The following is a 14,112-nucleotide window of genomic DNA, read 5'->3' on the forward strand; positions in this document are numbered from 1 at the left end:
ACTGGAGAAGGATGTCAAGCTGGATAAGGTGGAGGGTCAGAGAAAAAGAGGAAGACCCCCAACGAGATGGATCGGCCAGGTGGCATCATTGATGGCGTCAAGTGTGGCAGCAGTAGTGAGGTTAGCCCAGGATCGAACATTGTTTCGTTCTGCTGTGCATGAGGTCGCTATGAGTCAGTTCCAACTCGATGGCAGCTGACAACAACAACAACAACATAGTGCAATTCTGTGAATCTGTCTCAAATTGTCTTTTGAGTATTTATTAAATTTAGGATTGTTTTCTTGATTAATTCTGGATTAAATTCTGTAGTTTTCTTCAGGATCTCTGTTTTCATAAACTTCAAATGACTTTATAGGTTAAGAATTGCTACATTTGTTGTATAAAGAAGTTACTTTATTCTTTACAGCTTCTGAATATGAATTTGAAAAATAATGCCTCCAATAAGACAAAAGATAGTGATGTGTATTTAAAGCAATCTAACTTAAAATCATACGATGTGCCAGAGCTAAAAACAACAAAAATCAAGCCTGCTAATTAAAAATATTAGAAATACAATATATATATAAGCATTAAATCATGAGGATAGCATATGTACAAACATGAGAAAATGTACTTTACATTTCTAAATTTGAGAAGTCATATATTTGGAATCATACCAAGAAGATCTCGTTTTTCATCCTCCATTTTTCAAGAAAATTCTTGCAGAGAAGAACCCTGGTGTGCTGACCCACACTGATGTGTCTCTTGCTCATTCTGACCTGCTTATTTGTAAAAACAGGTAAAGGTCGCACATGTGAAGATCTGAAATAGAAAACATGATGCAATCGAACCAGAGTCATAACAACCATTTCCAATGCATGTCTAGAAAATAAGACAGTCCTATAAATGAATATGCATATATAAGAAGGGACTTCAAAATCCTTGTGGAAAAATGGGTCAGAACCAACTCATTGGCACTTAACAACAACAACAACATATATATATAGAGAGAGAGAGACTGCAAGATCAGTTGAACCACAAAGGCACCAGTTCAAGCTCACCAGCTGTTCGCCATGAGTTGGAACAGACTCAACAGCACTTAGCACCAACATATATATTTCATATATATCTCGATAAGTTAATGTGTATCTTTCATACATAGCTCTATATATGAAAGATATGTTAACTCATTAATATTGAAAGAAATAAAATTAAAACAATTATGTAATGTCACTTACCTCTCATTGGTCTGACAAAAATATGAAGTCTAAGAGTATCGAGTGTTGTCTACACAATACATTGCGTAACCAGATATTCTAATGGGGTCCTGGTGTGACACTGTGTAGTCCTGGTGCACTGCTAACCGCAAGGTCAGTAGTTCAAACCCACCAACCACTCCTCGAAAACCCCAAGGTCACTATGAGTCAGACCAACTCAACAACACTTAACAACAACAAAACAAATGGGGATAAAGCAATTCTCATACCCTACTTATGGGACATAAAATTATCCAGCCATTCTGATGAACAATTTATCACTGTGGTGTTGTAGAATAAGCGTTAGATCGCAAGGCCAGTGTGAACTGCAAGATCGATGGCTCAAATTCACCAGATTCTCCTTGGAAACCCTATACGGGGTCACGATGCATCAGAACCAACTTGATGGCACTTAGCAATGGGAACGTGTACACTAAGGGTGCCAAATAGTGCAATGATGACATGTGGCTGCCAATCTAAAGTATGGCAGCTAGAATTCACCAACTACTCCATGGGAGAAAGAAGCGATAGTCTACTTCTGGGAAGATTTACAACCTTGGAAATCTTTGAGACAGTTTCCTACAGGGTTACAGTGGATCAGAAATGATTCGATGGCAGTGGATTGGGTTGGTTTTGGCAGCAATATCCCTGTAATTATTTAGGTTCTGTATCAACTCAACCAGGCCAGGATTTCCAGAGGTGTAGCAGTTGGGATGTGCTTATTCCCAGGGTGATGAAACCTAATACAGGCATAGTTAACTCGAGGATGAGCAGCTATGAGCAACCAATCTAATGAAAGGATGCTTCCTGGGAGGTATGGCCTGCTCCCAATATAATGGGCACACAGAGGGACTTGCACTCTCTCTTCTCCTAGAGACCGGAGACTCTACAACTGTAAGATAATAAATTTCTCTTAATTTATATACATATGTATGTTTCACTGGTTTTGCTTCTCTAGAAACCTAGCCTAAGACATCCTTATCATTAACTAATTCTGCTCCTGGATATTTATCCTAAGAAAATTCTTCCATGGGCCCATAATGGTGCCTGTATGACGATGCTTATCATCATGTAGACTGTTGTAGTAGGGTATTGGAAATCAAGTTTGGATGGATGTAGATCATAGAATACTATGAAAACTCAGAAACATTGGATTGGTATCCACCAAGCAACATGGAGAGATCTTAAAACTTAAAAAAAAATAAAAAAAAGTTGGGCATTATAGCACAAAAGCATTTATATTAATTAAGAGCTCTGGTAGCGTAGTGGCTACGAATTGGGCTGTGAACCGCAAGGTCAGCAGTTCGAAACTACTAGCTGTTCCTCAGGAGAAAGATAAGGCTTTCTGCTCCCGTAAAGATTTACAGCCTTGGAAACCCTGTACAGGGTCGCTATGAGTCGGAACCGACTCCATGACACATAACAACAGCAACAATGCAATACACATTTTTAAAAAACACCCAGGAACTGAAAGTTCTCCATCAAATACAATGGAAAGGTTGTCTGCAAACAATGGAAAAGGGAATGAAGGTAGGATAGGAAACAGAAATTGGAAACTATAGAAACTAAATGTCCAAAACAAGATTGACCAATCATTCAATGGTGCCAAGAAGTCAAGAATGTGATGAACTCAACACTTGAGTGGAGGAGAAGGCAAGGCACAATAAGGGGAGGTCAACACAAGAGAATCAAAGCAAAGGAAATCACTGGGAGTAATCTACGAGTGGATACACAGACAGACACTCCAGCTGAACAGGACTAGGAAGGCAAATAGGACAAGTATTGTTGGTATTGTTGTTAGGTGCCATCGAGTCAGTACCAACTCATAGTGACCCTATGCATAACAGAATGAAACACTGCCCGGTCCTGGGCCAACCTCACAATTGTTGCCATGCTTGAGGCCCCTGATGCTGCCATTTTGGCAATCCATCTCGCTGGGGGTCTTCCTCTTTTTCTCTGACCCTCCACCTTACCAAACATGATATCCTTGTCCAGTGACTGATATCCCTCCTGACAAGTGTCTGAAGTATGTGAGACAAGTAAGCCACCCTGGCCTCCAAGGAGCACTCTGGCTGCACTCCTTCCTACACAGATCTGTGGGTTCTTTTGGCAACCTGTGGCACTTTGAATATTCCCTCAAATAGAGGCTAATTCTACATATGTTTTCATATGGGCTATAAATATATCCATGAATGTGGTAAAACATACCGAGGGGCAACGTTAGGAAAACTTCTTAGCCATAAGGAAACACCTTGAAGAAGTTAATTTCTCGACCTGTGAAAAACCATCATCTCAACGGACACCAAGGTCAACTGGCATAATGTAGTGCACAAGGACAATGTTCTACATCCTACTCGGGTGAGTAGCTACTAAGGTCTTATATGCTTGTGAGCCGCCATCTAAAGTATATCTATTGGTATCTCCTTGTCTGGAGCAAAGAAGAATGGAGAAAATCAAAGATGCACATCAACAGGAACCAAGAGACTGTAACCAAGAAGAGGGAAGGAGGGAAGAAAAACTCTTTCTTTTCTACCTCTTCCTTTTTTCTTTTCTTTTTGTTGATATTGAGCCTATATCACCTATTCAAAAAGTTAAGAAAATAAAATAGTGAATCTTGGATCTCCAGTCCTGTATATTTCAGATCCTCACCCTTCAACACGTGGAGTAATTATTATTAAAAAAATCAACTCTATGAGATGGAGCCAAATGGAATTGGAAGTGATATTGTCTTAGTGAAAACACTAGATTGATTTTTTTTTAAAGAATTTTATTGAAGGAATAAAACCATTTTGAAATGGGGAAACATTTACAGACATCTATGAAAAATGTTGCAGTGCTCTGAATTTTAGGGAGAATTGTTATTGTTGTGGGTTTAAAAAATCATGGTAAGGGCTCCCTGACTTGCTTGCTCACTGGCTTGCATACCTGTAGACAGGTGGCTACTGGGCATGTGGACGAGATGCCTGTGGCCATGGGTTAAAAAAAAATCATGAAGAAGAAAGATCGTCAGCAATATGATGGATTCAGAAGCTCATGAAAAGAGACCACCAACCCTAACATCTTCCAAACAAGACATGTCGGCACACATTACAAATGTTGGTCAAATGAAGCATTGCTTGTGTGGTCGTTGTGCAGCCTTCAATAACATAGCAATCACATTTCCCCTTCAGAAGGCCCAGTTTCCGCAGCAGTCAGTGGAATCAAAACCCAGTATGCAATACTTCAGTTAAGGAACAATGGATTCTAAAACCTGTATCCAAATCCTTCCTCCATTAATGCATCAGACAACTACATTGGCACGTATGTTTGGTCTGTATGAGGATCTATCTTGCCTTGTCTGTAAGCATGCCTACTCCAGAGTTTGCAACTCATAGCATGACCGCCATACTTGCAGAGATGACAGAAACAATATTTACTCCATTGGAAAGAGTTCAAACAGTGCTTCAAGACCACAAGCATCATAATAAATTTACAAACACTTATCAAGGCACTAAAGTCACATACAATTATAGAGTTATGGAGTCCTGGTGTGGCACTTAACAACAACAACATAGTGGTGGGTCTGAACTGCTGACCATGTTGTTCATTGTTGTTGTCGTTGTGTGCCGTGGAGTCGCTTCCGACTCATAGCGACTCATAGTACAGGGTTTCCGAGGCTGTAAATCTTTACGGGAGCAGAAAGCCTCATGTTTCTCCTGCAGAACAGCTGGTGGTTTTGAACTGCTGACCTTGCGGTTCGCAGCCTGATTAGTAACCACTACGCTACCAGAACTCCTTTATGTTGTTCATAGTCCAGCGCTAATCCTACAGAGACAAACCAGATGCCCATCTTGATGTAAATAAACCAAGAAACAAAACCCACAATTCTGACTCATAATGACCTCGAATAGGGTTTTTTTTCTATAGAAGTCTTGGTGTGGTGCTGTAGCATAAACATGTGACTGCTAACCACAAGGTCGGCAGTTCAATCCTGCCAATCACTACTTGAAAACCCTACACAGTGTCACTATGAGTAAGAACTGACGCAATGGCACTTAACAACAACATAGGGTGTCCAAGGCTGTAAAACTTTACAGGTGTAGAAAATCTCATCTTTCTCCCTCAGAGTGGCTGCTGGGTTTGAACTGCTGACCTTGCATTTAGCAGTCTAGTGCTTATCCTACAGTGCCACTAGGGCTCCTTGAGAAGTAAATAGTAGCTGGGAAATACTTCTTATTATGTTGTTGTTGTTGTTAAGTGCCGTTGAGTCGGTTCTGACCCATAGCGACCCTGTACGGGGTTTCCGAGGGTGTAAATCTTTACGGGAGTAGAAAGCCTCATCTTTCTCCTGTGGAGTGGCTGGTAGTTTCGAACCGCTGACCTTAAGGTTCGCAGCCTGATTCGTAACCACTACGCTACCAGAGCTCCTGTTGTTAAGTGCTGTCAAGTCAACTCCGTCCCATAGCAAACCTGCATAGGGTTTCCAAGAAGCAGCTGGTGAACTTGAACCGCTGACTTTGCAGTTCAAACAGCTTTGCAGTCGGGTGCATTAACCCACAGCGCCACACCAAACTCCACTTATTATAGTAACATAAAGCATATAATTAGAGGAAGTGCCTCTGAATAGAAAAATGTGTTACTTAGAAATAGAAATTGATTACAAAAAGCCAGTTATTTTCCAGAAGAGTTATTATCCAGAAGACAAATATATTGCACAGCAAATGAAATTTTTAAATCTTACAAATCTTCTTATGAACATAAATTGTCATGACAAAAATATTCTCATACCAGTTAAAAACAACCCAATACTGAGAGAGAAAAAAAATGATGTATCTTCCCAATGCTTACAATAAAGCTGAACACAAACAAAAAGGAGTAAATCATTCAAATGTCTTCAGCAGTAGTTGAGACTCACAAAGTGACAGCAGACCGCTACAGACCTTTCAATTTATCCATATCTAGGTCATGGATGCGATCGGTGCAAGAATGGTTTGACCATGGTTTGACCATTTTACTTCGGACACTGGCTACTAAACCACACAGTAGAAAAAACTCTGCAAATGTGAAAAGTCAAAACAACTTATTCGTAACTTACTGCTTTTCATAGTATCCACCCAAATACTAGGCACTGTCTCTGGACTCATATGGTAGATTTCATATGCAGAAATAAACACAATTTTAGAAGTTAACTTACTCAGGAAAGCTGGAACAAGATTCTAGAAACACAGTTCATCTGCAGGTCTCCGCATGTCCTGGAGAAAAATTCACATTCCTTGTGAGTTACTACTGCACCGTGCTCTTGATCCAACTTTATTGTGAATAGGTCTCTTTGAGACTAATTTCCAAAAAGGAATATGGTCTCAATTCAGCCCAGGCTGCCAAAAACCCTGTGCTCACATGATGATTCCTTTTCCTGTTTTCCACTTCTTTGTCTCCCAGCCAGTTCCTCACAGAAAGTTCATAGTTGCAGATGGTTGACTGGACATATCAAAACATGCAAACCAAGAAAATTCTAGTCATTTTCTATTCAATTTTTAATATAAGAGTCTCTTGAGAAAGCTGATCCCAAACACATTCTTTAAAACTAAGATCAGTTAAGTTCATTTCAGCGAGGAGCAGAAAGAAGTGAAGAGACACACAGGGAAAGATTGCTGTAGAAATGTCAGCCATGAACACACCACTCAGGCCAGAAAGTAGCTCAAACCTCCCACTGAAACCAAACTCACAGCAATAGGGCAGTGGAGTGAAATCAGTGATTTTCAGGGAAACAGAAGGCACTGGATTTCCCCTGCATTTCAGGTGCACTGCCTGCCCCTCGCTGCAGCATCTTCTTGGCAGAGAACACAGTAGACTCTCTAGAACAGTGTCTCTAACCATGTCTGCACTCCTAAAGCCTCCCGTTATTTTCCCAATGGTCCCAGAAAAAAAACTCCTTTCTCTAGAAACAACCACTGGTTGGTTGGTTGGTTTTTACAATGCCCTGCTTTCCAGATTTGTTACAGACACATTTTGAACATGCAGGACCACCTTTTTCAAGCATCTCACATAAGTTGAAGGCAAGCAGTTCCAAAAACTTCTTGTGACTCATGGAGTCTGCCGTTAGCTGAAGAAGAAACACGGAAAATGCCCCTGCTTACAGCCAGGATGCCTGCTCAATTCTGCACTGTAATTTCGACGAAGGGAAAGCAGCGTGCTATGTTTCTTCTTAAATCAAACAGACTCTCATTTGCGTTCTGTTGCCAAAAGCAATCGCATTAAATTTTCTTAAACTGATTCCGATTCTCTCAATAGATTTTAATCAAATTTACTGTTTTGATGATCATGTGTGACCCAGAAATCTGTCAGCATGCAAAGTAGAAGCATCCTGAATGCCTCATTAATCCATGACACAGTCACATTTTAAAAAAAATAATAATCCCAGCTTGTTTCTATGTCTGCAAATGTCTTCTGTAGAACATATCAAAATATTCACTAACATTTGGTGCACAGAGAATATAATTTAGGGGAAATGTTTTTCAGTAGCTGACTTCCTAGAAGGAACTTTGCATTTAGGATAGAGTCTGTGAGTTCTGGTTTAGTAATCATCTTGATTTCCCTCAGTCTGTTGCCCTGTCTGAACCCTACCAGGCTCTTTATTCTCTGTAGCACTAAACACAGCCAGCTTCTGTGGGTTTATATGCCCTCTACCTGAAACCTTTTGGTCTTTACTCTTGGAATTTCCTGAGATGATCTTGTCATCTAGCAGGATCCCTGATGTGCAGTGGTTAGATACTCCACTGCTACCACAAAGTCTAGGGTTCAAATCCACCAGTTGCTCCAAGGCAAAATGATGTGGCCATTTGCTTCCAGAAAGATTGTAGCCTTGGAAACCCTATGGGAAACCCTACTCTGTCCCAATCTATCTCAATGGCAGATGGTGGTGGGTTGTTATCTAAGTCTCCAGACTACACCTGGGAGCTCTATTATAGTGCTGTAGAATAAGCACTAGACTGTTAACCACAGTATCACCCATTCAAATCCACTTGCCACTCCTCATAAACTCTATAAATGGTTGCTATGAGTCAGAACTGACTCAATGGCACTTAACCAAATAAAGAATTACACCTGTTAATTGTTGTTGTTGTTATTGTTAGATGCCATTGAGTTGATACCAACTCATAGTGACCCTATGCCCAACAGAATCCAACACTGTCTGGTCCTGGGCCAACCTCACAATTGTTGTTACACTTGAACCCACTGTGCCAATCCATCTCTTTGGAGGTTTTCCTCTTCTTTTCTGACCCTCCACTTTACCAAACATGATATCCTTCTCCAGTGACTGGTCCCTCCTGACAATATGTCCAAAGTATGAAAGACAAAGTCTGGCCATCCTTGGCTAGATTCAGATGGGCTTCACCAAACCATAAGGACCATGATTTGATATTAGCTGACCTCAAGAGCAGAGGGCTGATTCAATCAGTCATGACTACATCATGAGGCTCCAGTGAGGGCTCCAGACATGGTAGCTCCAAGGTCTTCCCTTTGGAGACAAGGAAGTTCTGCATTGCGAATCCTCCCAGAGTTGGTTCTGTGTGTCTGTCCATTTGGATCCATTTTGTTGTAAGAAAACTATAGCCCAAAATATGCCATTTTCTGTGAATTCTGAAGAAGTATCAAACCCAAGAGAATATGGGAGTCAGAAACTGGGAAGTGAAGGGTGCCCTGGACGTTCCCAAGCTTGTGACTGGGACCTGAGGTCTTGGACTGACTTGACAGTCTGGAGGCCTGTATCCCCAAACTTGGAAGCTCTGGGTTGTGAGGGTCAGAGGAAGAAGTGTGTGTGCAGCGACATGAAAAATAAGGACATGCTGTGTCCCCATAACCACTCTCACTAATGGTCTTTCTCAGTGTTTTCTTCAAGTCATATGCATTTGTTGTTGTTGTTGTTATGTGCCGTGGAGTCGGTTCCAACTCATAGTGACCCTGTACAGGGTTTCCGAGGCTGTTAATCTTTACGGGAGCAGAAAGCCTCATCTTTCTCCCGCGGAGCGGCTGGTAGTTTCGAACTGCTGACCTTGTGGTTCGCAGGCCGATTCGTAACCACTACACTACCAGAGCTCCCATATGCATTTACTCTCCAATAAACTTTAGAATCAGCTTGTCGATTAAAAAAAAATTCGATTGGGATTTGAATCATGGAATGCCACTGATTTTAGAGCATAAAGTATTTACTTAGCTACCACATATAGCATCTCTACGTGCAGATTTAACACAGTTACTCTGCACAAGAATCCCAAAGGGAGGTATGATCATTAAAAACACAAAATAGCCAAACCCATTGCAACTGAATCAATTCGGACTCCTAGCAACTCCACATGCATCAGCGTAGACCCGCTCCTTCCCTTGGGTTTTCCCGGCTATGATTTTACGGAAGTTTTCTGTGACTTACTATCAGATCCTTATTTTAGAGACCACAGGAGTGAGCCCCAGAGAGTTTCAATTACTTGCTCAAATCTACGTAGCTGATGAGGAGCAGAGCCTGGGTTAAAATCCTCATCACAGAGCTTGAAACTGTCAGCCTAAGTTATAAATGCTGTGTTGTCCTGGTGTGGCACTGTAGGCCAAGCACTGGACTGCTAACCACAAAATCAGCAGTTCAAACCCAACAGCTTCAGCAATTCAATCAAACCTGTTGCTGTTTAGCCAATTCTGACTCATACTCATCCGCTAGGACACAATAGAACTGCCCCAAAGGGTTTCCAAGGCTGTCGATCTGTATGGAAGCAGATAACCACATGTTTCTCCAGTGGAGAGCCTGGTAATAAAGCATTGGATCACAAGCTTCCTTCAATTAAATATTAACTTCAAAATAAAAGTAGTTTCACAATAGAAGGTTGCTTAGAACCGAAGGTCTTATTTTGAAAAGTGCATTGACGATAAGGGTCATGAAGTAGTATAACGTCTTTAAAAAGTTCAGTAACAAACAGATTCACTACGTTCTTACCCGAGCCATCCCAGCAACGAAGGCAAAGGGGCTACAGATACTCAGAATCCACTCCAGCGATGATGGAAGTTGCTTGTGTAATACCATCAACCCCACAGACCCCCAAAAGAGCGTCAGGAGAACCACAACCAAACTGGTGAGGGAACTTTTCTTCAGCAGCACGCTCATCAGGAACACTAACGCTATCTGAAAGAGGGAGGAGACGGTCAGCCATTGTCTATGGCGTTCACGGAGAGTCACTGTTAGTGCAATAGGATTGGGTGGTGGTGTTAGGTGCTGTTGAGTCTATTCCAATGCGTTGCAGCCCTCGAGGACGGAGTAGAATTGCTCCCTAGGGTTTCCAAGATGGAGCGGCTGGTGGGTTCGAACCACCGACCTTTCGGTTAGCAACCTAACATTTAACCCACTGCACCACCAGGGCTCCTGCTCAAGAAAATAAAGGCTTTTATGTCATAGTGAAAAAATTTACCATTGAAATGATGGTGACGGTATTAAGATACAGTGATTCTCCATGCTTCCTGCAAACTCCTTTTAAAAAGATCCTTACTTTGCTCTTGGGTTGCTAACCACAAGGCCAGCAGTTCGAACCTCCCAGTCAGTCCATGGGAGAAAGATGAGATTTTCTGGTCCTGTAAAGATTTACAGCCTTGGAAACCCCATACAGGGTTGCTATAAATTGGGACCTGTTCAGTGGTGCACCAACACCATAATGCCGGGCTTTGGTTGCTAAGGAAAGGGTAGGAAAATTTGACAAACAGCTCAGGAAAAGGTAGAAATGAAGGCTTGGAACGTTGAAAGAAGCTAAGTTAATAGACTAGGAATTCCTGAAGGGTGGAAACAGTTAATGCGCTTGTCTGCTAACACAGAGTTTGGAAGTTTGATACCACCAAGAAATATATTGGAAAACGGACTGGCAACTGATTGCCAAAAAATCAGTCCTTGAAAGCCCTTTGGGGTCACCATGAGTCAGAGCCAACTCAACGGCACCTGGTTTATTTCTTTGAGGGGTTTTTTTGTTTGGTTTTGTTTTTAATGGACTAAGGAAACATCCCAGAAGGGAAGAAAGATTACAGGCTCTTGTTCAGAGAACAGAAGGGGAGTAAAGTGAGAAGTTACTACAAGGTGGGCTATGTGAGGAAGAAGAGCAACTGATCAGAGACAGGGGCCTTGGGAAACAAGTGTATATTAACGCTCATCACTTCGAACAGTCTTTGGTAATTTTTAGAGTTAAAAACTTTTTTTTTTTTTCCTTTTTGATTCATCATTTTGTTCATTCAGATCTTTATTTAAAAAGGAAGTCCTAAGAGTTACATCACTTTCTCACACCCAGAAAGACTTTTCAAACAGACACGAAGACAAATGGACATGAACCAGACGACTCTCACAACATGCAGGCATTCCTATTTGTTACAGACAGCTAAGACCACAGCAGGGAAAGTGACAACAAGTCTATGAACTTACCAAAGACAAGCCATATAGAAAAAAGAGCGTGAATATTGTCATGAAGCCCGTCAAGACTACGGTTTGTTGAGATGTTATGACAATTGTAATTAACATGGAGATAATGAAGAGGAAGCCAACATAGATTAAACCCCAGGAGAGCCTAAGGAGAAACAGAAAGAATGTCAATTATTTGAAGTTTTTACAAAACATTTAAAATCTGCATCAATACCCAAAGAATACTACAATGATGGCCCTTATACTTGCCATCTAGGTTAATAGCTGAAAAGAGTTTGAAGCGCACTGTCCACAGCGTCTCTGATCTCAGTGACCCTTGCCCCCTCCCAATAATAGCCTCTTATCTAAATGTCTGTTCACAATCCCCTGCACCTTTACTTCATACACAGGTGGCGGGGGGACACTCAAGACGCTGAACACTGGTACAACTCTGGTATCAACCAACCAGAAAAGGATGCCAAACCCAATGATGTGACTGTGAACGTTGGCGTGGCTTTGCAGGCCGTCCAGGCTGGGTATCAGCTCTATGTCCTTCTCCTAGATAAGTAGTGTATGAGGAGGATCATGGAGTCCTGGTGTGGCGCGGCAGGATAATGCGCTGATCTGCAAGGTCAGTGGTTCAAACTCACCAGCTGCTCCTTGGAAACCCTACATAGGATCACTGTGAGTCAGAATTAACTCGATAGCACTTAACAACAACAAAGATATTTATAATGTTCTCTTGCCCATGAACATTTAGGTTATTTCCATTTTTTATGGTTATTATTACAATGCTGCTAAGAATAATCTTGTATTAGTCTTCTTGGGAAAATGCACAATGATTTTTTTAAAACAATTCCGATGGTTGAATTGGAAGGGAAATTAACAGCTGCTGATCCATCAAGTAACTACGGAAGCATCAGTGGTCGATGGGAACCGTTCCTGAGGGTCTCAGGAGACCGCCCATCCACTCTCCTTCATGGAGGAAAAGTAAAATCTCTTGTGTTGTCGCTCAGACTATTCCATTCTTGCCATTCCCATTCACGAGCTGACTTAAATTGATGCCACTCATTTTATACCTGCAAACGCTCTCAGTGTTGTGCTTTAACTGAGCTGTTCATATCTTTATAAGCTGGTCATAAAGAACAGTATCCAATTTTAATCTGTTACAAGCCTAGAAGAAATCTTAGTGCAAGCTCCTAATTTCACAGATGAGGAAAAGCTAACCCAAGGTTACAGAGCAAATCAGCCACAGAGCTAAGATGATGCCACAGGCCTCCTTTAGTCTGGGGGCCATTGCTCCACAGAAGACTGCCCAACTTAAAGAATGCAAGTGTGGGAGAATGTAGCAGAAGCATGAATCCAGGACATTACAGCAGTATGTCTCAGCAGAATATTCTGGATTTGGTACTTGTTTATGTGGCTCCTTTTTAAATTTCACATCATTACCATATGGCAAATATCCACATTTTTAAAATGCCTACACAAACACTGCAGAGCCCACTTCCTGAGTACAGAAGGGAGCCACTTTAATGAGGAACTGAAAAACTACAGGCTGCGAGAATTACAAACGAAGGAAATTAGAACATTACTTAGAAAAAGGAACTGAGTGAGAAGTTAATAAACTTATGAAACCCCATCTGCTAAACACAAAGCAGTTCAATATATTATGCTTAAATAAATATCGATAGAAGTCTTTGTGTGGCGCTGTGGGTTAATACGCTGGACTGCAAGGTCAGTTTGAACCACAAGGTCAGCGGTTCAAGGTCACCAGCCACTCCTTGGAAACCCTATACAGGGTCACTATGGGTTGGAACCAACTTGACAGCACTTAACAACAACAACAACAATAGCCCATATGCAAACTCAGAGTCATTTGTCTTAGAGGCTGAACCCCATTCAAACGTTCAATACCTGTCTGGTTCTCATCTAGGGCTGACGCCCTGGTCTCTGGTGGGGACAGAGGTGCCACCCCAAAGACCATGTCCTGAACTGAGCAGAGATCTCCTTTCCTGGGATCCCCTCACTCTTCCCTACATGGAGTTCTCTAGATGAAATAAAGTTCTATTCTTTTGTGTTTTCTGCAGTTCTCTGCAAAACAAACATGTCTTCTCTCTCTTTTTATTCTTATTCCAAGACACTTTCTTTTATTTTTTCACTGTTCATTTCTAATGATCTGAAAATTCCCTCTGTTAAAAAAATATCATTCTAGAAAAGTCTGAAGTTCGGAGGTCATCATGTCATTTCAGGGAAACACATAACATGCTAAGGATTGCTAAATAAATAGCTCCTCATTCATTTCATATCTGTGAAAAGCATTTGCTTGATATGTTTCATGTAAGAGAGTTTTTTGTATAACAATGATGGAGCTTTGCTTTGGGTAGGAAAAATATAGATTATTTTTCTTTTTTCTTTCTTTTCCTAGACAAGTGATTGTATTACAAACGTCTGCTTCAGTCACTTGAAAACATAGAGCT

The 14,112-nt window shown here is 41.3% G+C and overlaps 2 pseudogenes; one reads left to right on the forward strand and one right to left on the reverse strand.

Moving 5' to 3' along the window:
• The window catches only part of LOC102813976, a 74,234-nt pseudogene extending 73,481 nt beyond the window's left edge, over positions 1-753 (reverse strand).
• A 3,485-nt stretch (positions 754-4,238) lies between these two features.
• LOC102814369 lies at positions 4,239-12,205 on the forward strand (annotated as a pseudogene).
• Positions 12,206-14,112: the final 1,907 nt, after the last annotated feature.

Source organism: Chrysochloris asiatica, unplaced genomic scaffold (genome assembly GCF_000296735.1).
Source record: "Chrysochloris asiatica unplaced genomic scaffold, ChrAsi1.0 scaffold00192, whole genome shotgun sequence".
Taxonomy (NCBI): domain Eukaryota; kingdom Metazoa; phylum Chordata; class Mammalia; order Afrosoricida; family Chrysochloridae; genus Chrysochloris; species Chrysochloris asiatica.